Source organism: Balearica regulorum, chromosome 5 (genome assembly GCF_011004875.1).
Source record: "Balearica regulorum gibbericeps isolate bBalReg1 chromosome 5, bBalReg1.pri, whole genome shotgun sequence".
Classification (NCBI taxonomy): domain Eukaryota; kingdom Metazoa; phylum Chordata; class Aves; order Gruiformes; family Gruidae; genus Balearica; species Balearica regulorum.
Window position 1 is genome coordinate 14291126 of NC_046188.1, and position 27953 is coordinate 14319078.

The 27953-nt window shown below is 48.0% G+C and overlaps 1 protein-coding gene across 2 annotated transcripts in view; it reads left to right on the forward strand.

Moving 5' to 3' along the window:
• The window catches only part of CCDC85C (coiled-coil domain containing 85C), a 117818-nt gene that overhangs the window by 30592 nt on the left and 59273 nt on the right, over positions 1-27953 (forward strand). The window lies entirely within an intron of this gene.

Genomic DNA, 27953 nt, shown 5'->3' on the forward strand with positions numbered 1-27953 from the left:
ATTTCCTCAAAAGGGTTGAACCCCCCAAAGCCTCCAGTTCTCAGCCTTTAGCCTGGGCTCATTTGATGCCTTTGGGTTTCTTCTTGCGATGTGTCCCTGCATCTCGTTACAAGGGTTCCTCTCTGAAAGGAGAGCCAGGAGCGAGTGCAGTGCTGGGGAGGAGGAGGAGCATGTGGAGCTAAACCTGCTCTGTTCTCACACGCTTGCCAGGGCTGGGAGATGGAGAGAAGGGAACCTCCCAAGGTGTGTCCAGGTGTGCTGCCGCAGCAGTACGTACCTGGCTCTGTGGGTTTGGTGCCTACCTCTTGTGTTTGTTTGCCGTAACCCACGTGGTTACTCCTGGCTTAAGCATAACTTTAGCTGCAGGAGCATGACGTGCATCACTGCAGCTTGCTCTCGGTGGGAAGAGAGTGGTGGTGGTGGTGGTGGACGCACTTGTATGCCGGCGTGACGGCATCTGAGCAAAGAGGGAAGGGGCTGTTTCTTGCTTGTCTGCACCGGCGTTATTATGGTGATGTGACTTATGTGTCACCCCAAGGCTTTGGGCACAAAAGTGGCATTTTTGGAGCTGGCTGGCCCTGTGGAAGAAGTTGGTGTTCTTGGCAGGGTGGGACCAGCTGGTTAGTGGCTCCACTGATCTGCAATGGAGCATGTCCCTAATGAAGCAGAATCAGCTGTGCTCACAGATTGCCTGGGTGAACTCTTCACTTAACTTGACCGGAGCCAAGCAATCAATCTGCAGGGGTGAGAGTCTGTATTTTGGTGTAAAGGGAAGAATGGCTATGTTGTGATTTTGCTTGTTTAAGTATGTATATTTAAAATGAAGGCAAAGCATAAAACAGCAGCAAAAGAAGGCAGAGAAGCAGTGAGCAATGAAGATGTGGAGGAGGAGGATCATCAGCAAATGAGTGTAGAAGATATGAAAATGTAGACAGAATCAAATAATAAATGCAAAGCAAAGGCAATGGCCAGCCATAGCTCCCCTTGAGCACAGGGTGTGCAGACCCTTTCTCGCAGGCGGTTGCGGCAGCCCTGCCTGAGGATGCGCTGCGGGATCTGTGTGCCTTGGAGGGAGCGGATGGTCTCCTGGGTCAGGATCTGGCCTTCTAACTCCCCTTGCAGCAGCAGGGATTTTGTCTGAGAAAGGACCACTTGCTGAGTACTAAAAAAGAGAGCAGCAATACAGCTGCCATCTCTTCTGTGAAAGAGTAAAGACTTCAGTGGATTTTTCTTTTTTTGCCTGCATTTGAAAAGGGTGGTGATGAGAAGCCTGTTCTGAAGCTGCTTGGTTTTTTCAAAGCCTACAGAAGATTTCTTTTTGCGTGTTCCACCTATCTGAAAAGATGTGGGAAGGTAGGGAGTGATCCACAGCACTCATCAATATGTACATAAGTTCCTTATACAATAGCTAATGGGAGCGCTCTCAAAACATATTCAGTGATTTATATGAGAGTTGCTGCATCAGGCTTATGAATTGCTCTGAGATTTGATTAAAGTTTATATTTTTTAGCAAATGGCTCTCCAAGCCTTAATAAACAGTATTTTATTGTCAGAACCGAAGAATGCCCACCTCCCTCATCTGAGGACAGGATTTCAGCGTATCACATCCTTATTTGTCTGTTATGTTCTGCTTCGATGCCTCTGTCCCACCATGGGACGAGAAGCTCCAGTATGAAAGCCCCAGAGCCTTAAAAAAGACATCTCTTGTAATAAAACTATATTACTTTCACACAAATGTGGAACCCAAAGCAAACTTTTCCTTCTTAACAGCCATTTAGAACAAGGTTTAATTTGATATGGAAATCAATTTTTTTCTTTTTTTTTTTTAAAGAAATTTTTTTTTGCTTCAGCAGAAACCGACCTCTCTTGTGTGGGGTGAATTGTCAGCCACTGTGTTCAGGCTGAGTTAAAGGTTTGCTGTGGCCACCCGAGGTTTTGGAGCCCACCCTGGTTAACGTATGCGATCCCACCTGTCTCTGGGTGGGAGCTGACCTTGGGCTCACTGCTTTTACAGTGCTTGGGGCTGTGAACCCTTTAGTAGTCCTTAGGCACTTCCTGAGGAGAAATAACAATTAGGTGTTCTGCACAAATCGAGGAGAACATAGGCACATCCCTGGTGTGTATGTGGGGAAGGTGGGATGGTTAATCACAGCCTGAGATGGGGGTGCTGTGCCACGGCGGGTACCAGTGCAGGATCACAGGCACTTGGCACAATTAATCTCTGAGCAGAAACGAGGAGGCAGCCCTCGCAAGGCTCCCACAGTTCCTTATGTGTCCCTGCTTTAGCTCTGATGTCTCCAGTCACTTGGGAATGAAAACTTGTCTTTATTTTTGTGTCTGAAAAGCAGCTCAGACAAGGCTTGTTGTCTGTGACTAGGCTTATAATGCAAATAACAAATACATAATTACAATATTTAAGCAAAAGATTGGTAGCAGGATTAGGATTGCAGTCTGGTTTTTTTTTAATATTTCCTGGGGTTTTGCTAAGTGCTCATCAGCCTTACCTGACTGCTTGTCATGCAGCATTTACAGAGAGAGATTCTTGTGCATTAGTAACATCTTTTTATAGAGGTTTATGAGATGAAACTGTGCAGCTGTTTCACTTCAGAAATGCTCTTTTCACTGCTTAGAATCATAGAATGGTTTGGGTTGGAAGGGACCTCAAAGACCATCTAGTTCTAACTCCCCTGCCATGGGCAGGGACACCCTCCACTAGACCACGTTGCCCAAAGCCCCATCCAACCTGGCCTTGAACGCTTCCAGGGATGGGGCCTCCACCACGTCTCTGGGCAACCTGTTCCAGTGCCTCACCAGCCTCACAGTAAAGAATTTCTTTCTAACAACTAATCTAAATCGACCCTCCTTCAGCTTAAACCCATTACCCCTTGTCCTGTCACTACACTCCCTGATAAACAGTCCCTCACCATCTTTCCTGTAGGCCCCTTCAGGTACTGGAAGGCCACAATTAGATCTCCCCGGAGCCTTCTCTTCTCCAGGCTGAACAATCCCAACTCTCTCAGCCTGTCCTCACAGGAGAGGTGCTCCATCCCTCTGATCAGCTTCGTGGCCTCCTCTGGACTCTCTCCAACAGCTCGATGTCTCTCCTGTACTGGGGCCCCCAGAGCTGGACGCAGTACTGCAGGTGGGGTCTCACAAGAGCGGAGTAGAGGGGGTGAATCACCTCCCTCGACCTGCTGGTCACACCTCTTTTGATGCAGCCCAGGACACGGTGGGCTTTCTGGGCTGCAAGCGCACACTGCCGGCTCACGTTGAGCTTCTCATCAATCAATACCCCCAAGTCCTTCTCCTCAGGGCTACTCTCAATCCATTACTTCGGGGGGTTCTGTTTCCCAACATTGTTCTGTCCCTGTAAGACTATATTACTGGCACTTAATGCAATCTGGAGCTTTAAAACAGGCCAAAAGCTGACCTTTGCTTATGACTATCCAGGTCATTTCCTACACTTTGGGGTGGAAAGAGGGAGTTTGAAACTTTTAAATTTAACAAACAGATCTATTTATTTATTTTGTGGAAGTCAGACCACTTGTGTCCCTCTAGAAGCAAGGTGCCAGATCTGGAACTGGATTGGGGGGGGGGGCTAGGAAGGAGCCTAAGGACCAGGTGGTGTTCCCAGCCCCTGGCAGTGTCCCCTGGCCACAGGCGGTGGGTCCCTGTGGGACAAGGCTCTCTTTTCTGATCCGCTTCTTTTGCTGAAGAGGGTGGCCAAGGGGAGCTGGTGCTAATGATTTGGTCCAGGCCAGGCGGAGGTGAGCATCTCCCCCTCAGGGAGTGGAGCGGGGAGGCTGGTGGCTTGTGTTGATGCCGTTTTAGTCCTTTTGGGCAGAAGGGAGAGGCAGCAGTTGCAGGTCTCCGGTTGTGTCCCTGCTGTAGCCACAATGGCCCTTTGCCCTGTTGTTTTATGATGTTTTCTTACCCCCTCTTGTGCAAATGTGCAAATAACACATCTTTTGGGAGAGTAGGTCTGTAGCCGATTCTCAACGAAGTCTAAGTGCCTCATACCCATTGAAGGAAAATTGAGCTGGGTACCTAAATGCTCTTCAGGAATGAGGGCCATTGCTTTGGTGTTTTGGTGAATTATTTGCTATATTAGTTGGGTAATGTCTGGAGTGTCAGACATAAAGCAGGGACTGGTCACTGTGGCAGCAAAAACGTGCCTGTTCCAGAACGTTTCCATTTAGAGGTTGGAGACGACAGACCCTTGCCAGTGTTTCTGTAATACCACTTTTGGGAGTGCAACCAGTAATTTTGCACTTGCATTGGTTTTTTTTGCAATCAGTTTTTCCTTAGCACTTCTGTGAAGTAAGGGATGCAGGAAACTGCAGATCTGGCAATTCCAATCTTGGATCCTCTTGACCCTTTAAAAAATGGAACAAATATTGTCTGATGCTTTAAAACCTTCCCCCCGCAGGGCACTGTGGATGGGAAGCTGAGCATGTTTAGTTCTTGCAGAGCTGAGCTCTTAAATTGATAGTGCCTGTAGTTATATGTAGCTCTTGTGGAGGAAAATAAGAGAAACATCTTAAATCTTTAAACCTCTCAAGGCCATCCTTTCCCTGCCATGCTGTGAGAAGTGTGTAACTCTATAATATCAGAAGAAATCCTACATGAATGTGGCCATGCCAAGATGTGCTTACAGATAAGAAGGCCTCTTGTACCGGCCATGAACCAGTGCCTGCCAGGGTCACTCCTGGGGGTCTTTCAAGGCTGCTGTGGGCTGTTGTTAATGTACCTGGCTTTTGAAAGCATTGCATGTGTTTCAGAAAGCCACAGAGTGATGCTGTAGTTGCTCCATTCACACCATATAGATCTCAAGGATTATTAGTTTCTGCGCTGAAAGATTTTTTCTAAAATAACAGTAGATGGTACATATGTCTGACCAGATCTGCTTTGAGTGCTGGAATGAATATAGGTTGTGCTTTCATTTTATTTAGGTTTGCTTTAACTAATGAGAAGCACAAGTAAATGTTGTTTGTTGCCTAGAGGGAGATCTTGAATGTGGATCATTAAGAAATGGGGTCAGATGAAGAAGAGAAAATATCACTGTCCCCAGACTGGAACTTGCAAACCCGTGCACTGTGCAACACCCCACGGAGCTGGAAATCTTCTGTCAATGCTCATATGATTGCAATGGTCTGCAGTGCTGATAGCAGTGCTTGGCTTCAGGGTCTGTGCTATCCCTACATGTCACAACCACTGTGCTTCAGAAGGCTGGATTGCATTTCCTCCTGGAGAGTTTGTCTGATTGCTCACAGCACATAACGATTTGAAAACGAGTTTGTTTTTTGTAATAAACCCTTATGGCTCTTGCAAAGTGGGTCTCTCCAGACTGGTTGGGGCAGAGCAACAGCTCCAGCTGACCTCTGGTTTGGGAAGGCTGCCAGTCCACATGGAGATAAGATGAGGTTGTCAGGAAAAGGGGAAATAAAAGGTTTTTCTCCTACTTATTCTGAAAACCTACAGCTTGGCAAAATATACGTTTCTCCTGAATTCTGAAAAAATACTGAATTAATGTAGCTGTAAGTTATGTGAAATGAAATCCAAAGGCATTAATTAGAAGTCCGAACCATATGGTCATGCGAATCCGGAGACCCACACAACTGCATTTTCATATCTAATGTTGACACATTAAAATTCATCGGTTTGCAGCCAGAGTTGTCTTAGTTAATTTAACTAATACCATAACATTCCTGAGATGCATCATTACACCTCATCATGTAAATATAAACCAGGATGATTAGGGGAGAACCACTCGCTTCAAAGAATTAATATAGCTGAAAAACTGCTTACAATTTAGAAGAATTAAAATAAGATGCTAAATATGTCTCCTTATGTCCCTTTGTTAAAGCCAGACCTTATTAGTTTACATTGTACCTGATTTCCGAGGGCATATTTTAGCCAATGGCTTGTTTACACTTGTTTCTGTGCCACCACGATGGTCGATGGTCGTGTGTTTGGATGCAGGTTCTGAATGGGAGCTTTAAGGAGGAGGTTGTTCAGCTTGGTGGGCTGAATTGGCACCTTAGCTCCAGAAATGTGTATTCTCCAGTATGACCTGGCCATTGTTGTGCCTTGGAAGGAAGAACTGGTGTCCTCAGGGAGAGGGAGTTGGAAGGGAAGCCAGTGCTTCAGCTGAAATGCTGACTGGGGGCTTGCCTGGGCTGTGGTAGGAAGCGAAGCTTGGCCCACCTCTGTTATCTCTGACCGGGAGCCTGGTTCGACCTTCCATGTTTGTGTCTAATCTTAGGCATGGGGAGGTGGAAGAGGCTTGAATCTCCTCTTGTACATCAGTTTAACTGGAAACTGTCTGCTCTGAGGTGAACCTAAGGCAGATGTATGTCACAGGAGAGCTGGGTTCAAAAGGTTGACAAATTCTTGATGTCTGCTTAGACACTGTTTTTTCCCCCGCCGATGGGTAACTGTCATGTTTTGTGCCTTAGATATCTGTGCAGTGTACGCATGTGCGAGGAGACAGAATACGCCCCTTGTGATTACAGCCGTCAGCTTGCAGACTTTTTGGTGGCTGGCAATAAAAATGTTCATGGAGATTTTCCCTCCATTTCTGTGTACAAGGTTGGGGCTACATTGGTGACAAGCCGACCAAGGGACACCAGTTCAGGAGAGCAATGGCTGCACTCCAGAGTTTTCTGTGATTTTCTGCCAGCTCTGCTGTCATTTGGAAATCTTGTCTTTGGGAGCAAGACCAGCTGCTCTCGACCTCCTCCGCTATGTGGAAGCCAACATGCAAAGCAGCTATGCTCTTGCGGTTGCCTGCTTTGTTGGTAGGAATTTGGGACCTGCCTCCTACAGAGCAGTAGTCCTGGGAGGACTGGGCTTAGCATGAAACTGCAGACGTCATGAACAGGCCTTAAAGCAACCAATTGATTTGAAAATTGTGATATTGACTTGTGAACCACTGTTACTAATTGATTAAGCAGCAATAGGACATGAAAGAGTCTTCCGGGGCCATTTAGCCCAGCTCTCTGTCCTAAGGCAAGACCAGCTCATATCTAAATAGATGTCTTTATAGCCTGGTCTTGAAAACCTCCACAGATAGCAATTCCGTAACCTCACCAGGCAATGACTTCCAGTGTGGCACTGTCATTTCCAACTGGAAAGCTTTTCCTAACCTCTAACCTAAATCTTCATCATTGCAATTTAGGTCTGGTTTTGCCTTGTCCAATCTACCGTGGGAAAGGAGAACAGGTTATTCACTTCTTTCCAGCTACTTGCCATATATTTTAGAGATAGTTATCATGTCTATCCTCAGTCTTTGCTAGACTAAACAACCTAGTTCCTTCAGTCATTCTTTGTAGGTCATGTTTTCTAGGCTGCAGAGAAGTCTTGTTCCCCAGTGGACTGTCAAATCAATCTGCTTCCTTTTTTGAAGTGTTCTGCCCCAAACCAGCTGGCTGTGCGAGGGTGATGCTAAGCGGAGAGGGAGGAGTTGGTAAAGGCCATCTGCTGGTCACCAGGAGCTCAGTGTGTCAGTCTCTTCAGGGAATAGCAAGCTCCTTGAGCAAGGCATCATAACTGGCGCACATGCTTCATGGCCTGGGCTCAGAGAGGGAGGGACCTCATGTGTCTCTGAGGTTCCCATGTATCTGAGAGGGTTGTTGGAGCTCCAGTGGAGTTTGCAGCCTGGGATGAGTTTGTTGGCAGGGCTACGGAGTCCGTGAAGTATCTAGGAGCAGGTCCTTGCTTTTGTGGTTCTGACTTCCATTTTTACCCACAGCAAGGGGGTTGGAACTAGATGATTTTTGAGGTCCCTTCCAACCCAAACCATTCTGTGATTCAATGATTCTATCTTTTCTATCAAGCAGAAATACATGAAAAAGAGGAGGCTGAGGGAAGGGAGCGGAATACTTCATTTCTCCCCTTGGCTCGTGCAGCAAGTTACCTGAGTTTCCAGAGAGCCTCTCAAGCTTTGCCTCTTTAAAAACTTGGTGGGTTGCCATTGCTGTAGGAATTTATTTATTTTTTCCTTACTGCTAGTGTTTCAGCTAGTTTCATAAAAAACTATTGGAGTTTGGTGTGTAAGGGAACCTTATGTGTTGAAACCAAACCAAGGGACTATCCTTACTGCCTTAGTGTGACAGGTTGAGGAACCTCCTCTGCCTGGAAATCATAGTTTATGCTTGGGCTCAAAATAGACCTCACAGAAAGTGGTTGCAGGGGAGAGGCCAACTACCCAGCGTGTTTTCTTCAGCGGCAAAACTGGTTGCTCGCCAGCCTCTCCTGCCTTGCCACCAATCTACCATAAGTTACCTTGTCCTCCTCTGCAATGGCCAGGAATTCCAGCATCAAAGTCAAGCCACCTCCTACCCATACAGTCACACGTATGGTAAAGGCACTTCAGCAAAGCAAGCTCCCAAAGCATGGCCAACAGCTACCTCGCAGCCAAGCCGCTTGCCCAAAGCCGGGCATCAAGCCTGTGTCCCAACTGGCATTACCTGTGGCAAAGGAATGACTAAAGGAGCCCTCCAGCCTTTTTCCCAGAGCTCAGGATCACACCCCCATGCATTTTTCTCTCTGCTTGTTGACGGATACCGCTTCCGTGCTTTCCCCTCCCCGAACACATGGGCCACGTGCCAGCCCTGGGAGTTGCGCAAGCGCGGGGCTGCCAGACGCAGGGATGTCGCAAGAGAACTCAGGGCTGTTCCTGCAGTGCTTTGAGGCGATAATCCTAATTTCCCATTTCTTCAGTACTGGCAACAGTTTTAAAGGATGGAAGATAATTACCCTGTGAAATAGATTTGATTTCCTACCAGGTCTTTTGTCTCTGCCAGGTAGTCTTAAAACTTGAGTGTTTTGGAGGGAGAATTTCATAACACATGACTGATCACTCAACAGTCCGCATGTGGATTCGACCTTGAAGTGTTTGTACAGACTCGGTGGAGCTGTTGAATACAAATGTTTTTTTTACTTCCTCGGTATTTGCTAAACATTTGGGTCTCGATCATCTGCTGACTTGCCATTTCAAGCTGCACATGCCGACAAGCAAACCCTGCCGTTCACGCCGCTCGCTTTCCCTTGCGGCACTGTGGGTTAAACAGTAACCAAGTCGGGACATTCATTACTTGGGTGAAGCATCTCTTGGAGCTTGAAACCAAGGCTCTGCTCCAATACACAGCAAGATTTATGGCCTGGCGGATAAATTGGATTTAGCAGAGCTGAAGCTGTAATAAAATGATTGTATTGAATTGCAGCGTGTGGATTGCGGTGTGGATGGGGGGATTCAGGTGGGGCTGAAATACCTCCTGAAACTGTTGACTTTTTCTTTTCTGTCCTCCCTCTCCTTTAAAACCTCACTAAAACAGAGAGGAAAAACAAAGCAGATGATAGGTTTGGAAAGGATCACTTCTGGCTGGCTGACTTCAGAAGGATGGGTAATTTTAAAACAACAGCATTATTTCTCTGAGGTTGAACTGACTCATAACATTTCTTCTCCCCTTTCTCCCACCCCACAAGATAGATTTTATTTTGTTGCAAGTACAGGTCCAGCCTGAGAAAGAAAAAATGTTTTTCTTTATTAAATGTTGTAGGGGGAATTCTCATGGAGAATTCAGCCTGTGTGTTAAAATCTTTGAAAAATGGACTGTACCTTAGTAGTGTCTTTCTCTGCTCCTTTACTGCCTTAAAACACCTGATACCTAAGCCAGGGAAAAAGCAGTAAGAGAATGCTGGCAGTAGAAGGAAAGGAGGATGGAAGATCAACATGATCTGTCTACTCTATCCAGCACCCCACTGGGACTAATGCTTTGGCCTATGATTGTTTGTTTGTTGGGTTTGGACGGAAGACAGGATGTTATTGATGAAGCGCTGGATGGAGGCGGACCAGAGCTGTGGAGCAAGCCAGGCCAACAGTGTAGGCACAACCGTTGATGTATTTGGAAAGGTCAGGCTTGTGCCTGGCTTCAAGACTCACATTCAGGTTGCTGCTGCCTCTATCTGAGTAGGTCTGTCACTGGCTAGGATGGCTTTTGGTATGTATTTTGGGTTTAACCACCCATTATCAGGGTGCTATCCCTGGCTGAGAAGGATAGGCCAGCACTAAGACTGTATCATGGCAGGAAGCTGGTCCTGTTTATTCCTGGGTCTCCTCAGTGCAGAAGAGATGTAGAAGGCTTCTTGGACATGGTTGTATGCTCCAGAGCTCCCTGGGAGGGGATGGGAGCCAGACATTGGCTGTAACATCCTTGGGATTAAGTGATGTCTTTCTGGAAAAAAAGGAAGGAGGGAGAGAAACGTAGCAGGGCATCGTGGAGAGGAGAGGAGACTCTTCCCTTTGGGATCAAAGCAGCTCTCCTTCGCTGTGCTTCAGAGCTCCGTGTTGCCTCCAGGAGTCTCCAGCCATGCAGACTAACATGAATTACATTAACATAGTCAATCCTAAGCTTAATTTTACAAAGGCTGCAAAGTGGACTGGATCGGGGAGGGGGGTCAACTTTCTCCCTATAACTAGTTTTCATTAAAATGATTTGGAGGGTGTGCCTGTACCTTGTCATGGAGCATAACCCAGGGACGGACGGATGCCTGTGGGAATGTGAAGGCTGTAGCAGTGGATCCGGGCGTAACGTAACCTCCTCCGGGGAAAGTTGTGCGTCAGGACTTGTTTGCTTGGCCACAGCACTATCCTGCTCTTCTTGCTTGAGATCTGCCCAGCATTGCTGTTGGTTCTCCCTGCCACACCTTCTGCAGGGAGCAGATAAGCACTTTTGGGGGATGATGTAAGGTTTTCCATGTTCAAGTGCTATAATGCTGTTTTTAGGGCAACAAAGCAAAATTACATCCTACCTAATAATAAAGACTGCTGCTTGGATAGATTCAACCACTTAATTTTGGACCTTGGCAATCTGGAGAAACAGTTGATGTTCATGGAAAACTGGCAATCCCAGTACAAATGCAATACTGAGTGAGAGTGGTTGTCAGTTAGGGTGCACAGGAGATTTATTTACATTACATAAATATATTTACAGAGGTAATAGTACTAGCAAATCAAGTAATAGCACTAGTGGTTGCAGTCTGAGAGAAGCATGTCTGGACATTTTGTGGACGCAGACATTTTCTGGCATTGAGGACTAGAGTCAGTAGAAACCCTGCTCGTTCCATTAAAAATAATGTTCATAATTGGTCGGTTCAAAATTCACCAGTACAGATCATTGCTTTCCAGAAGCAGCATTTTATGCTTTTCATTGGACATTGCTTACAGCATCAGTGGACAGCGCAAGGAGAAAATGTACTCATTAGATATGAACTTAATTGAGAGTGACATGGCTGGGTATTAATATTAGTCTTGCCGCAGGCTTTTCCTTTCCTTTTTTGTGTTTATAGTCATGCTAGTAGATACTGAGCATGTTATCCCTTAACTGAATTCCACAACAGCACCGTCAATAAAAAGCATAGATTTACCAGTGTCTTTCTAAATGGAGATGCAGCATCAGAGGTGCATCCCCTACAGATGTGGGAGCAAGAACAGCAAGTGCAGGAAGGCAGAGCTCTGCCAGGCTCCGAGCACCAGGTCATCCTTGCTACTGATGCGACCATTTTTTGATGGTATTTCTGCTTGTAGGAATCTGTGTTTATGGTGGTTATGGTGCCTTATGGAATCTAAGTTGGCATTTGTTTTTCTGGTGAATGGTCTGGTGACAAGAAGCTGACGCAGATATCTTTGGGGTCCCGTCCCTGGGCACTCCTACCTCTCTCCCTTCCCCCCTGAATGTGCTTGGGAGAAGAAATAAATTAATTAGATGAAATGGAGGGGTCCATTTTCACTGGCAACAAGAGAGGCACACTGGGAAACGTGGGTGAGCGCAGGGCTGTGATTGGCGCGGAGGGAGGTGGTGGTTTGTATAATAGCGGGATGCGCTCCTTTGTGCTTGAGAGGTTTCCCGTGTAAGGCAGAGCAAAGATGCTGGGTGTGTTGCTGTCACATCTAATTCAACTCTTTTGGTACATAAGCTTTTTGTTTTTTAGGGCACGCTTCCTTTTTTCCCAGCCTTTCCTCACCCCTGTACACTGCATACGTAGACCTGTGAGGCGGGGGAAAGCACAGATGCCCGTCGTAGGGTGGTTTGCGGCTGCACGGTCCCTGCCTGGCTCCACACGCTCTCCTGCTGCTCACGGCCAGGACGAACAATTACCCAGAGCGGTTTGTCTCACAAGTCAGTGCCATCTGTGCAGGGCGCCTTGTTTGCTGAACAAAAGGATTTGGAGGGGCTGGGGGGCTACGGCTTTAAAAAACCCCAGTTGAATGGAAGAAAGGATGCTGTCACCCGCTTCCAACCACACGCAGGAGCATTGTTCACTCCTGAAACGTTCAGCATCACTTTTATTACCTGCAGCCGTGCCAGCGCTCGGCAGCATGGTGTTTATTTGGGGACAGGGTGATAGATTCAGTCATTCTGCCTGCTACTGATACATTTTGTTTTGTTTATATATATTTTACAGGGTTCAGTCTGACAGTTTTGTCTCCTGGGTAATTAAGCTGAATTATTGAAGGCTCTGAAATTAACACTGTCATTTTTAATAATTAAAATAAAGTAAATCTCAGCCTGTTTCACAGGTTAGGTTATTTCCTCTTCCTGATTTTGATGGTGCGTGTGAACTTGTTTGGAAGAATGTGAGCACTCAGGTAGCTTGGTTTTAAAATTTTGTTTAACAAAAATGTGGGGGAAAACCCTAGGTGTCCTGTAAGGTCTCTAAAAATATCCAAGCCTTAAAAGAAAAGAGCAGTAGGTGAGGGAAGTCAGTGTATGGTAGGCACTGCTGGTAGGAACCTTTCTTGCCCACTGCTCTAGGCAAATACTAGAGAATAAGGGTGTGTTGGAGAGTATCCTAGAGCAGAGAAGGAGCTTTACAGATAGATTATTTTAATTTTTTTCTTTAAGTTTTAACAGTGCCCTCAAAGTTTTTACTGGGCCAATTATACAATGTGTTTAGATCTTTTAAATATTTTTCTTCAAACATTTTAATTTAGTTTTTCAAATCAATATTGGGATTTCCTATTTGCTGTGGATTTGGGAATATTCTTCATTTGCTATTTGGGAATTGTAGGCTGGTGGATTTCAAGGAGTGTGGCTTGGTTGACTTCAGTGTTAAGACTGAGGTTCTGCCCTTCATCCCCTGACTCTGGGCCCGTTGCACCCAGCTCCACATCTAGGAATGACTTGGGCTTATTTCTCTTGACAAGGATTTACAAAATCTGCTTCTTACCTTTCTATGCCAGGCTTTGTAATTTCTTGCAGAGTCAAGAGCTGTAAGCATGGGTAGTGGCATCCACATGTGTGTGGAGCTGCAGCGAGCGAAGGGGATGCTCCCCATGAGGGTGGTCAAATAGGGACTGAGATGCTCAAGTCCCACCAGTGCTGCTGCCTGGCAGGGATGAGCATTTTGTGGCAGTGAAGGAGCAATGGGAATCAGAGCAATGGCCAGGAGTGGTCAGAGGGTAATTTAGCCTGGAAGGGACCTCAGGGGATCTCTACTCCAACCTGCTGCTCAAAGCAGGGTTGGCCATGAGATCAGAGGAGGTTCCTCAGGGCGTTGTTCAGTCAGGTGTGGAAAACCTCGAAGGCTGGAGACTGTGCAAGCTTTCTGGGCAGCCTGTTGCAATGCTGGACTGAAGGAATGAGGAAGCTCCGCAGGCCAAAAAGCCTTCCTGTGTCTCTGCTTGTGCATGTGATAATGTCTAAAGCCACAGAGGAGAAGGTCACTGGTGGGTTAGGACAGCTGGAGCACAGGAGGAGTGGCTCCATCCCCAGCGAACTGAACTGGTTTATCTGTGCACACCCAATACTTTCATTGATAAACATATTCTTGCATTTCCTTGGCAACACAATCTGTTATGGCAACAGCTGGCTCCAAGTTTGTAGCCTGCAGGTACAGGAAAGGAGGTGATGGAGAGCTCAGCTCTGGCCAGGGCAAGGGCTGGGGCTGAGGAGCTAGTTTTTTTAGGAGAGGAAGTATGAGCCATGAGCTCCAATTGCTGCATGAGACTTCACCACTGCTCTTGAAGTTGCTGGCTGCTGCAGGGCGCTTGCCAAGGGCTCGAGGATGTGGCTTTGCCTTGCGAAACATCAGCAGCTCTTAAGCTTCAGACTGGTCCCCACATGAAAGAGAGGACCCAGTGTGCAGTTAAGGCACTGGATCGGGCTTCGTGGGACTGGGATTGGCCACAGGCTTCTTGTGTGACCTTAGACAAGTCACTTAGCTTCTCAATAGCTGGGTTCCCAGAACCAGAAATGGGGATAGCAAGGCTTCTTCCATTCACCATATCCATCTGAATCATAAACTCTTTGGGCAGTGGTGGCTTTCCTGGGCATTGCAAAATGGGATTTCAGACTCTGCTGCAGGTTGTCCGAGTGCTGGTGTCACACCCAGCTCCAAGGCCAACATGCTCAGGCACACCACTGCTTTAAAAAGAAGGAAGATTGCCTTAGGAGCCAGGAGGACACATCTCTTAAAGCTTGCCACCACTGGTGAGTTTGAGTGGGCTGAGGTGCCGAGTGTCTGGTCCCTTGCACTTGACATAGTCTGGGGGATGTCTCTCCTTCTCTGGTCCTGTGGAAGGAGACCCTGCTCGCTTACCTCTCCACAGCTTTGCTGTTTGGGGTTTTTTGGGGGCTTTGCAGAGCCTCTTTCCTTCCTGCAGAAGCAGAAACACTTGTTTACCCCATTTAGGGTCCTGCATGGCAATGGGTGGCTCAGACCTGCCTGGAGGGGGTTTCAGCATATCGCTTGGAGGACCTCTTTGGGCTGAATTTGCCAAGTTCAGGGGGAAAAGGGGCTAGTAGGAGGCGCTGGAGGTGGCTGCATTGTGGTGCCCATCTCTGAGGGGTTCACAGGCTTCTGTGTTCTTGCTCCATTTTGCACCTATTTATCACTGCTGAGCATTTGCAGGAAAATAAGAGGCATTCTCAAATAATGCTGTTGTTAAAGCACTGATTTTAAAGATGTTGAACTTTGTCTACCCTCTGGCCCATGTTCCCTCTTGTTCCCTTGCAGAGGAACAAGCAAAGTGTGAGGGGATCACTCGGGCTGTGTGCGTTCCTGGGGAACGTTCACTGGAGCATCTCCTAAATCACTTGCAAAGAAATATTTCAGCATTGAGCTGCCAAGCTGGTACTTCAGAAAGCTCCTTCAGATGAAATACTTAGCAAATCCATTTTCACATCTCTGAAACTGTGGGAAGATTGTTTTAATTGGAAAATCTGGTTTGGTCCCTTCCTAATTTTCAGGAAAGACTGATGGAAGGATTATGACCAACCTTAATTTTGCAAATGAGGTAAAGAAACAAAGCCAGTATAATAAAACCACAGGGTAATGTGTCATCTTGTGCCCTTTCTTCACTCACTAGGCGCATACAGTTTAGTTGTAACGATGTGTGAACTTTTCTCCAAGTAAATCTTCTGGAATATGTTTTGCCAAAGGAAAGAAATCGCAGTAATACCAGATCTCATGATATCTTCCTGCTGTTTAGGGCATGCAAATTATGGGCGAGTTTCTAATGTGTTAAGTTCCCACAAGCCTAAAACAAATCCTTAAGGAGAAGCCAGTGGGAAAGAGATTTCCCAAGAGAGCAGGACTTTTTTTTTTCTTTTTTTTTTCTCTCCTAGCCTTGCAAAGAGTTTTGGGTTTGGTGGTGGTTTGTTTTTTAATGAGCATCAATATTAGCTAAGATTCATCCTCTTAGGAACATAAAGCATGAACTTTCCCACTGCCGCGTGGGCACCTTGCCTGAGCAAGGACTGCTGGATTCATCCTGCTGGGGCTCAGCACTCCCAGCATTTTCATATTGATATCTTTGAACTGACTGCTTGATGCTGAGCAGATGAAAGCCTGGGTGACCACGCAGGAGGGTGCGAGGAGTTGCCCCGGGGGTGAGCAGAGGACAACGGGGAGGTGCGGGGCACGGTGGTGATGTGCAGACAGGGGCTGCGAGAGCAAGTTTGGTGTCTCTCAGGGGTTGCACTGGCAGGGGAGAAACCTTGCTGTGGGATCACACCTACCAGCAGTGGAAAAGCCCAACTGGCTCGTCCTGCCCATCTCCCCAGCACTCATGTTGAATTGGCCCTCTAACGTGCGTAGTCTTCCCAGGCGGCTGCTTTTCCAAACCGCTGAGCCCTGGATCTGGCTGATACCTGCCACTGTTGTTGTTTTCTTGGTTTCCAAGTGCTGCATCCCATTGCAGTCTGGGAACCAGGCATGAAACTTTTGCCCAGTATCTTTTTCCCAAGTAAACGTTGCTTTAGATGCTGCAGCTGAATTACGCAATTGCAGATAGGTGGGGCAGGTCTTTCTTCTGCCGGCGGTAGAAAGGGAAAGTTATTTTGCTAAGATAAAAATGGGATTTTCTCCAGTAGCTTGGTGTGCAATATAACATCCCTGTCTCAGCTGTATTATCCTTCACAGCTGGGAATGGCTGGAGCTCTCCTCTTGGGGGAAGAGGCAGTGGGTGAATCAGACAAGGTTTTGGGAGTGCATCATTTTTGACGGAGCTTTTGAACAGTTCCCTGTTCTCCAGGGGAAAGGGAGGGGAGGGGTGGGGTCTGTGTGCACCTGGGGTGGCACGAAGGGGTGACCTGGATACTGGCTGTGCCTGCCCCCTCTGGCTGCCAGCCTGCCTGTGCTTCTGGGCCAGCGTTGCTCTGCTCTTGCCATTGCTCTCCATGCGCCCATCAGCTGAGATGCAGCTCCTGGCTGTGTCCTCATGCTGTTGCCCTCTGTGGATCTCACCATGGGTTTGCTGTTGCTGTTGTTGGGGCTCTGCCACTGGCCGCCGGCTGCTGCATCTGCGTGGCAGACGTCTTCCCCAGATGCCAGCAAGGCTGTTAGTGCTAAAATTAGAGTGGCGGGTTGTGGGTCCCTGATGGTGACACGTGCATCATCGTGGGCCTGCCTGCTCCCTGCTGTGGCGATGCTGCGGGCAGGGCTGCCTGCAGCCTGGGAGAGCCGCTCTGCAGGCAGAGCGCAGCCGGGCAGCTGCCTCGCCCCGTGCCCCTGGCTCTGCTGCCTTAGTGGCACCCGGCACACCGATGGTCTGAAGAAAATACAACAGCTTGTGCGCTTGTGCAACAGACTGACTGGCAATTTGGGGGCCAAGGGGGAAGAGGACAAAGAGTTACATTTTCTGGTTTATATCTGTGCTTTCTTGCCCTTGATGGTGTCCTTTATGGGCAAAACCACAGACAAACGATAATATGTGGGCATCATTTTAATATCATTAATTATAATTCACAAAAGGTTTTTAGAAGTCAAGGATGAGCCAGTAACTATGGTAAACTCCCTATGATAAACTTTCCAAGGGCTTTGTGTAATGAAGGCCCCATAACTCCTCTGGTGATCACAGACCTACTGGGTAAGAGCATAATACCTTGAAAAGCTGCTAGTCATTACACGGAAACATGAGAATATTTGTAAAATATTTTGTGATGATGTTTTTTAAGTTATTGTCACTAAACTTGTAGTACTGGCATCTGAATATTCGAGATCCTCTTAAAAAATGAAGACAATGGGAGTATAAGCAAAAAACCCCATAGAGTGAATTTACCCTTTGTCCACTGTCTAAATTAAAAGTAATTACCAAGAGCAAAAGTATTTGCACTTCATTATATGAGGACTGACTTTTCCGATCAAGGGATCGTGAGATTGTGAAGAAAATTCAGTTCAAGGATGAGCCTAACTTGGACTCTGTTAAGTAGTGTCTGTCGTCTTCCCTTCTTCAGTCAAGCTGTATTAATCTGTCTGAAAGCTCACAGTCCCAACGGCCACCCAGTGTTGCTATACTGTGGCAGTGACCTGGAGGAGAGTGTGTTACTTATGTTATTTTGTAGAAAAGCTGAAAATAAATTTTTGACCCAACTAAAACCATCAGTGAAACCAGCAGTTGAAGTGCTAGAGGCTCCTAAGCCTAAGGCACTTTTATCCATTGCCTCCATCCTGGACATGCCCATCTCTGCATCACTGCAATTGTCCAAGAGACCCGTTACCCCTTTGTAGGCGCACAGCTCATCTGGTAGTAATGAGACATGGGTATTCAAGTTGGCCAAATTAATCCCTGAGGTCATTTCAGTGACTTCAGTAGAATTAAACCAGGACTGAATTTGCTCCTGAATCTTTATGTTTGCAAATTAATTTGGGTGGAATCGACTTTTAATTATGCCTTACCTAATTATACCAGATTTACTGTCACAAGGGAGGAATGCTATAATATCCAAAACAAGCACAGTGAGTATGTCCATCCCCTTGGATGAATCTTACATTGATGCTGTGTGTGACGTCGTGGTGGTATAGGTATATATACAAAATGCACCAGTATTGAAGGATGTATGAGATCAGAAGGTAACTTTGGGGTTGGTGTATGGAGGCTTGTGCCATAGCGAGCACTCCCACTTGATGCTTGATGCTGCCTGCCTTCTGAAATCTTTGTCCCTACTGCTTGTATTGCAAGGCTGTTCCTGAATCTCATACCTCTTTTTTCTCATTTCTAGCCTAAATGTCTTCAAATCTAGCTATGTTCATATTTTCATCCCTTTCAGCTGCTGAACGTTGTGCTTTCCCTGCCATCTTGTTGCCCTAGGCGAATGCTGCTGAGTCCTGAAGGAACACAAATGTGTCAGTGTGAATCCTGGAGTCCTGGTATAATGATGTCCCTTTCATCCTAATAACAGTATCTAACCTCGTGATTTATACTATAGATGTCATAAGCAGCCCTGGAAAATGACTCGACCCTTCAGCTCCCACCTGGGACGCTGTGCTAGTGCAGTACGCTGGAGGATGACCTGTAGGACTGTGGTCAAGGGCACCTTCAAATTCCCAGTTGGTCGTTACATTTACAGAGAAACATATTTGAGGCAGTCATGGCTCACAAAAAGGGTAGTGTAACTCCTCTGGCATGCACCATGCCGCTGTGGCTTGCAGCTCTCTGCTCAGCATTTTTACCTGGGGTGCCCTCCCTGGGCTGTTTTGAATGAAGATGAACCAGCACAGAGGAGCGTGCGGGGTCTTGCTGGGGATGTGCAGCACTGTGCATCCACCATCTCTCTTGTGCTAGTGAGCAGGAGGTGCCCCTGCCCCATCAGCTGTGCTGGGCATGTGGGGAATGGTGAGGACAAAAAAATTTGGTGCCTAAAGTGCGAGGCTTGGGGGCAGGCGAGGAAGACTGCTTGTGGCTGTGCTGAAGGCTTGTGATGCACAGCTCTGATCTAGCAGAGCATATGGATGTATGACTGACTCTAGGCGCTGGTTTTTTATCATTCCTCGGGTTACTGAGCTGTTCAGCCAGGGTGTAACACTTCTCTACCTCTGTGGGAAGCTTTGCCTAGCTTTATTGATGTGTAGTTTATTCACATATTTCCTCTCGACGGGGAAGCTCAGGGCAGAGCTCGTGGGGGCTGTGTGTGTGTGTCGTGTGGCACCACTGGAGCCCGGCAGCGCTAGCCTGGCACCCACTGCTTTATCAGGTTGTGTGGGAAGTGCAGTAAGTACTACGTAGCGTATTGGCAGTACCAGATTTGTTAATGCTGCAAAGACAACAGGTTTGCTACCCAGCGTGATTGGGAGGCTACCTGGACTAAACTGACGCCATGTAAGAACACGTTGCACTTTTCCTTCCGCTTAGCCGAATATCCTGTGCTATGGAGGGGAAGAACCAGCGGGGAGCTATTAGCTCCAGTTCGGAGATGAAGCACTAGGCATGTGATTTCATGAGCGGCTTCGCCTGACCTCGTGTTGGGTGGCTGCCGAGGGCCGGTGCGGGCTCCCCATGCCCAGCTGCACGTCCCCTCCTGCCTCGTGCCGGCCCCAGCCGGGGATGCTGTGCGTCACCAGGTCATTGTGGGATGCCGTGGGGTAGCATTGTCCCTTTAGGTAGCTGCCTGGGGTGGGATGGGCACAAAGCCCTATGTCTTACCCATCATTAGTGGCAAGCTCTTAAATATAATGTAGACTTCCTAGCTCCCAGGCTTTGGCTGCTCCCTGTGTCCCCCATACTCCAGTCCTTGCCCTCCTGCCATCCCTGTTGCAGGATTTCCCAGATACAAGATCCAGCTCTGGTTTCTTATGTGGCTGAGAGCAACACTTCTATGCATGGAGGGAGTGACTAGAAATGAGAAACACTTATTTTTGTGATACCCCTTAATGCATTTTACTCGAGGAAGCATTTGTTAAAAGGGTCGAGTAGGGTTAGAGAAGATAAATTTGGGCCTCTGGGCATGCTGTAGCTTGATGGGCACGAAGCTCATTCTGTCTCTGTCAGAGAATTACAGAGCCGTCGTATCAAAGGCTGGAACTGGCTACCGCAGCACCATCAGCACTCGTGTTTTTCCTCCTTCTGGCAAGAAATTTGCTGGGAAACCATTTGTATTATTTAACTAATGATGACTTAATAGTTGAGAGTGGGTATCTGTGCAATGTAGGATTGTGCTTGTCTGAGGTCTCAGCACTTACCCTCTGTTTTCTGTGCCCAAGAACACAGCTTTCCCTAAAAAGATAAAAATGAAAAATACTTTGCAGGATTCCTTTTCATTCACCTTTTTTGGGAGTGAATCATCCTGAAAATGAGTTCTCTAAAAATGCCCATCTCAGCATTTTTTGAAGCAAAACTGGGTCATAGGTAGTTTTGGGGGAAAAATAGAGAAGCTCCAGAGACTCTTCTGGGACGTGCACTCTTGTGCTCTTGCGGGGGGTTTCTGTCCCAGCGCTGTGTGACAGCCAGATCTCTAGCGTCTTCCTCTCCACACCTTCCTCGTTTGCTTCCTTGTGTATGGAGGCAGCAGGGTTACACTCTGTCCCCTCACATGTGGTCTGGGATAGGGACAAGGGACACATGTCTCCATGATTTCAGGGCTGCCAAAGGCTGGTCTTGGCTCCTGGTAGCAGCTGAGGATGCCTGGAGGAGCCATGAGCTCTGATGGTGAAGAGCAGCTGGGCTTTTGCAAACATCCCCCTGTGCGGTCCCGTCCTGGTTGCTGCAAGGGGAGCAGCAACCCGCAGCCTGGACACCCTGCGCTGGGCATAGGCTGACGAGCTCCTTGGAGGATATTGGGCAGCTCTGCATGACGGTGCAGCCTGATGAAGCACCCCAAAATAGTGTTAATCCACTCTACGGCATGTGCAGCTGGTTGGGCTGAGCTCAAGGAATGAAGCCTTTGCCTTGCGCGTGCCATTTTCGAGCATCACGTTATGACTTGCATATTGCCCTGCTTTGGCGTGAGTGTCCTGCTGCTGGGTACTCAGACAGTGAGCCTCCAAGGTCCGAGAGGTCTCTGTTTTATTTAATATTATTTTAATTTTTTTTTTGTAAACTGATTTTACCCAGTTGCAATCTTACTCTTTTCTCTCCATCGCCTTTCACGACAGTGCCTGCTTCCTTCCTAAAGAAGCCATTAGCTTGCATGCTCCGAACCAAAATGTTAGCTCAGCTGTAACAGATGGATGGATATGGGTATCATGTGGCAACTTAATGAATAATATCTATCACCTAATTTCCCGAAAGTTGGCATGTAATGAGGCTGGTGCCATGATTATTACCTCCGTAAATCATGACTTTAAGATGATGACAATCCCTCCTGCCCCAAGGATACAGGACAGCCAGACAATGATGTACATTTAATTGCTGTGTGAGAGAGGCAATGTGTTCGGGAGCATGCTATTGCCTCTAAATTATCTTCTGCAGCACAGACCCGAGAGGAGATTAGTGCAGATTGGAGGGGAGGGAGGGCCCTGCCATGCCGTGAGGTACTGTGTGTATGTGTGTGTTTATTCACCTGAGCCAGCCAGTGGTGGTGGTGTGAGCTGGCTGGGGTGGGATGGAGGTTTGACTCCCAGGCTTGCCTTCTCCGTCTCTCCCCAGGACTGAAGAAGCAGTGCATGGAGAAGAGTTGGCTCACAACTGCGTAAAGATGCTTCCTTTGTTTTTCTGATGAGTGTGGTGAATACCTCTGTGGACAGAGGACTGTGACCTCCCAAACAGCAGTCTTGCCTTGGGGGGTGAAAGCTGCCAAATCTCTGCGCAAACCTCCACCCACTATAGGAAATCTCTGTCCCTGTTTTCTTCCTACCACAAACCGCAGCTGGCCATAAAGTGGAGCTGATGGCCACGTTGTGGGCTCTCAGCTTGTTCATGCGGCTGCTTCCTAGCCAAGGGAGGCATCCCTGCTTGCAGGGTTGATGAAGACTGTCTTGTTCTTCATCAATTGATTGATTAACACCTCCTAGTAAAATTATTACTCTCCTGGCCTTTTAAGGTGTCTTCCATTAGATGCTGTGCTATGACAGTTGACAAGGATGTGGCTGCATTGTGGATGAATCAGATATTGCAGCTGACCCTTGGAAAGCAGCTACTGCCAGCCTGCACGTACTGCTGGTTAGTGCTGCTCTTTTTTGCTGTGTTACCCCCTCTTGCTTGAGTACTTCTTTGTGTCTGTTTGATTTTTCTTTTCCTTGTAATTCTGCCCCCATCTGCCTGATGCGCTGGTCAGTGTGGTTACAAGCTGGCTGGATGGGGGCAGAGCAATGGAGACGCTGCTGCTCTGGTCCTCTCCCCCACTTTGGCACTTCCAAGCCATGTGATGAGCGTAGGTGACAATAGCCTTAAAACTGTGACAGCGGCTGCTTTGGGTCAGACCGAAGATCCCCCAGCCTGATGTCCTGTCTCCAGCAGTGCCCATGGGAATTAAAACTAGGGCCCCTGTGTGTGCAGGGGGGCAACGTGCCTGAATTAGCCTCTCATCCCTCTCACGTGTCGGCTCCCACAGCGGTGGCCAGTGTCACCCTAAATGGGTTGGCTCCCGCAGCGGTGACTGGTGTCACCCTCCTCTGGCCCTGGCCTGCAGGGCTCCCAGCTGGAAATGCAGGCAGGTTCTGCAGAGGGAAGGTGAGGGTGCGAGCAGCCTGCAGGAGCGCAGAGCCAGAGAGGCAGGTGGAAATGGAAAGACATGGAGCTGTTGGAGAGAGTCCAGAGGAGGCCACGAAGCTGATCAGAGGGATGGAGCACCTCTGCTATGAGGACAGGCTGAGAGAGTTGGGGTTGTTCAGCCTGGAGAAGAGAAGGCTCCGGGGAGATCTAATTGCGGCCTTCCAGTACCTGAAGGGACCTACAGGAAAGATGGTGAGGGACTGTTTATCAGGGAGTGTAGTGACAGGACAAGGGGTAATGGTTTAAGCTGAAGGAGGGTCGATTTAGATTAGATGTTAGAAAGAAATTCTTTACTGTGAGGGTGGTGAGGCACTGGAACGGGTTGCCCAAAGAGGTTGTGGACGCCCCATCCCTGGAAGTGTTCAAGGCCAGGTTGGATGAGGCTTTGGGCAACGTGGTCTAGTGGAGGGTGTCCCTGCCCATGGCAAGGAGGTTGGAACTAGATGGTCTTTGAGGTCCCTTCCAACCCAAACCATTCTATGATTCTATGCTTCCAAATATCTCAGTAAGATCCTTCCATGGCTCTGTGAGCAGCCGCCCTTGTGTTTGCTGTTCCCCAAGGGCATTTGCAGCTGAAAGGTGGCCTGGAGCATTTCTTTGCTTTCCTTCCCCCAAGTAAGCAAACACCATCCTGCTGGTACTTTGCAATGTCAGAAGATGTTCCCATACCTGCTGGAAAGAAAGAAGCTATCTGCTAAAGCAACGGTGGCCATGCCAATTGATTTCCCAAAGTAACGTGGATTTCTTCTCTAATTCTCCACAGTGAATTGGCTGCCGTTGGTCTGAGCCTGCACTGAGCCTTTTTGTCACTAAAGACATTGTAGCGCTTATGGCATTAGCGGTTACATAAGCTGGCTGTCTGCGAGGGGCTTTGCCCTGGCGTGATGCTCCTTTAGGGTTAGGTAAGAGCCAGCTGCAGAGCAGGAGGACATGAAAAAAAAATACACATCCGTAGTCAAGAGACTTATTTGTACTTAGAACACCCCGCAGGAAAACCCAGATTTTGGAGTTTTCATGTATTCTCTCTGGCTCCGCAGATTAGAGGGGCACCATGGGAAAGCTGCCAGGGCTTGGAGATCAATCCAGCCTTTGTAAATCCTTTCATCTGACTGGCGGCTTCATACAATTGAGTATTACCCGGTTTATTATTGTTGGTTGATTAAATTCCTGTTGGTCAACACAAATAGTGCTGTGCAGGCTGTGCGTTCATGAGATGGAAATTGGCATTGCAAAGCACTTCCTAGAGAAAGGCAGGGACGACCTGTCATTTAAAACTGCATTCAGGGGACATTTGTGGGGGGAAAGGACAAATCCCTCCATGCAAGCAACTTCCCAGGCATTTCTCACATGCCTGCGGAGGCTGAGCCTGCGGCGAGTGAGTGTGAGGGTCGAGTCCCCGCTTTACTGGCAGCAAAGGCAAGCAGCCTCAGCGGGGATGCGCTCACCGAGCCCTTGTGTCTGCAGGGTGGGGGAGATGTGGTGTGGAGTGGACCTAGCATGTATAACCAGGATTAATGGGATGAAATTAGGTGAAGGAGAAAGTCATTGGGAAATGTTTCCTCAAGGTGAAAGCTATTAAGCTGCAGCAGTTTCTCAAGGGAAGCAATGGGTGCTTACTTACTTGAGTTGTGTTAAAATGAGAACATGAGAAAAACTTGGCTGGGGAGACCGGACAGGCAACATCAACAGATATAGGACCCCCCCCCGCCCCAGGAACAGTGTGTTTCTGGGAGGAGTGGAGGGGGGCACAAGTGGGACTTTTGCCTCTCTGCAGGGCAGGGTCTTCAGCTGAGGTTTGAACTCCGGGGAGCTGGGGTCTGCTAGGTGACAAAGCAAGATGTTAGCAGTAAGCAGCAGGGGCTTCTCCCTGTGTGAGGCATGGCTCTGGCAGGCCCTGAAATGGTACTCCCCAAATTTGTTGCCCTTCCTCTTTCTAAATACTTGCCTGGCTTTTTAGGAGGGAGGAGGGCGTAGGACAAGAGCTCTTGACTGGAAGCAATTGGCTAACAAATAGCTTGGGAACCTCTGTGCTAGGTGACCTGAAACATTTTTATGCTTTTATGAATGGCATTACCTTGAACGTCCACATCCTTGTGCCTGAACCAAAGCAACTCCCTTTATCTGTGGGTGTAATGATTAATTTCCCATCTTCACACAATGTGCACCCCTAGAAAATGAGCCCACCTGGTTATTGAAAGGATACCTGTGCTTAGTAGTCTTTTTTTCTTTTATACGTGTAAGGAATAGCTGTGTTGTGGAAATAAGAACTAGCCCTCTGCTAGTTCTCAGATAGACCTGGGATGCGGGTGCAGAGGAGCCTTGGGTGACCCTCTGCAGTGAGGGAGCCCCAGGAGATGCCTGGGGCTACACATGATTGGGAAGGAAGACGTTCATGTCAGGGTCCCTTTCTGTATCCCTTCCCTTTGTCCCAGCTCTGCCATGATGTGTGTAACCAGAAATGACTCATGGACATGATGCTACGGAGTGAGCAGGGGTCCACGCTCGTGGCTTACTGCCAAGAGCCCACTCTTCAAGGCTGAAATGCAAAATACGCATTCGAAGGCCAATGTGCAGAGGTGGATCCTGCGGGCGCCCGTGTGCTGCTGGAGCGGTGAGGCCGAGAGCGAGCCATGGAGGCCGCTTTGGAGACCCAGAGAAGTGCGTGTTAACTGGGATTGTGGGGAGTGATCAGCTGCCAGTCCAAAGGGCTCCAGTGAGAGGTAATAAACCTGTTAATAAATAACAGGGAAAGCTGGCTGCCTTGCATAGTTTTAATTTCAGAATGTAAGCTCAGAGAAACATGGTAAAGGTTTGCACAGTCAAAGCTGTAGCGAGCACTTGTTTGGCTTGCAGGACCAGAAAGTCTCCTTCGATCGCTTGGTCTCTGAATCATTGTGGGATTGATTTTATTATCCCCGGTGGCCAAATGCCCGGGCTCTGGGCCCCAGGCAAGGTGATGGCGCAGTTCCCTGCTTTGTTCTAATCACCAGGGCACTCGTCCTGCGGGATGCTCCCAGCCACCTTCCCTTGCAGCGGCAGTTGCTCAGCATCCCCTGGAAAGGCTCAGTGCTGGCAAGGACCAGCTTTGTGGAGTGCTTCCTAAAACTCCTGGCTGAGGGTGGTAGCATGGATGAGATGGAGTTAGTTATCAGGGAGATTTATCTGAGGATTGACTTGCTATTTCTAAATGATTTCTCCTATTTTTATCATAGTGATGTTGTACTGCTAACTTGGTTTAAAACAGATTTTGTTTCCTATTGTCTAATTATTTCAATCCAGCCCACTGATACACTGTCATCTGCTCCTCCATCTTGTTTCTACTCCCTTTAGACATTGTGGAGTTAGGAAGTGCTTAGGTATTGCCTAGCCTTTCTTTCCAGGCATTACTTACACGTTTACTGTGTTCAGATCCTTAAGCCATACCACGTGTCACTCACTGTAGGTATCTGGAGCCCCTGTTCTGCTCAGTTTTGGGATATGGCATATTTTTGGCTGGCCTACCGCTGTTCCCAGCTGGCCCTGACAAAGCACACGCCGGTTCGGCGTAGCCAACACATTGCACTCCACAGCCCTTCTCCTGTTTAATTTCCTTTCGCTAACTCCCGCGGCAGGGCAGCGGGTGTAGGCAGGAGGGGCTGCAGGTAGGAGGTGAGGCATCGCTGCTTTCCAAAATGAGGATTTCCCTCCACCTTTGTGTAAGAACATAGGCAACAATCTCTGCTCCATTTGTGTAATGTGGTGGCATGAAGGGACTCCTCTGTCACCCAGCTGTTGGTTTTTTTTGGCTGAATTTTCTCTCAGGTGAAAGCTGGCAGGGATTGGATTCATGCCATCTTCCAGCTTGACACCAAAGGGCTGTACAGTGAATTAACTGTGTACACTTTATCGTTCTTATGCGTGGCTGTTTTTCCTGTCTGTACTGAGTCCTTAAAGGTGTTTGGGAAGAAACACACCTTCCTCCCACGATCACGCTGCTGTTGGAATGTGTTTATCAAAAGTGGGTTAAATTACTAGGCAATCACAGCACGTAATGTTTAACTACGGTCTGCAGTAGGAGAGTGTGAGGCTGAGTGGTTTTCTGCTGCTGGGTGCAAAGGAGGAACCGGGCAGGGGAAGAGAGAAGAACCAGCTCAGAAGATACCCCAAATCAGAGGTGACTTAGTGGAAAGGAACGTGGTCCCCTCAGTGCTCTGGACTGCAGCAGAGCTTTGCTTCCCTCAACACTGGCTTGCTGGGAGGAGCCAGCACATTAAACTATCTAATTGCAAAATACACGTAGATCCAAAACTGAATTATGGGTGAACACTGGGACCTGTGCAGGTGCCCATCCTAGCTGGAAGTAGCCACTGGCTCTACAACTATAGTTATTTTTGGCAAATAGGACTGAGTGCAGCCTTTCTGCCTGCAGTGTAGCCAGGCTCCGTATCCTCGGCCATAGAAATTTGTGTGTCTTTGACACAGACGCACACAATCCCCAACTCCAGAAGAGCTTAGCGTGCAGGGATTTAGACGTTCCCTGGCGATTGGCTTAAGCCATGGGCTCGCGGCTATTTCAGGCTTTCTCCCTTTCTCTCTCTGAAGGTCTTACCAGAAATTTCATCCTGAGCTAAAAATTGCGTGAAATCGGATGCACCTGTGTTAAAAATGCTCTCTTGATAAATCCGCGTTTTCCTATGAAAAACTGCTTTACCTAAAAATCTCCCGCCAGCCGTCGTTCCAAGTAGTGTGGCAAGAGTGGGTGATGCCATGAAGTCATGCATCTTTCTTGTCACTTGGGCAAGAGCCCTCCCCTGCCAGCCCCAGGTGTGGGAATGAAGTTTGTCACCATCCTGCCCCGTATGTAAACACCAGCCATAACTGGATAAATGCTTTTCGCTGGAAAAAGGCCAGCAATTTTTAACACCTTTACTGTCTTGCACTTTTTTAGGTTCAGGGGCCGAGATGGGGGCAGCCAGTGGTTGGATTAAGGATGGGGTGCGGGGCAGCCTGGACTGGGGTGGGAGGGATAACGAATTCCTGG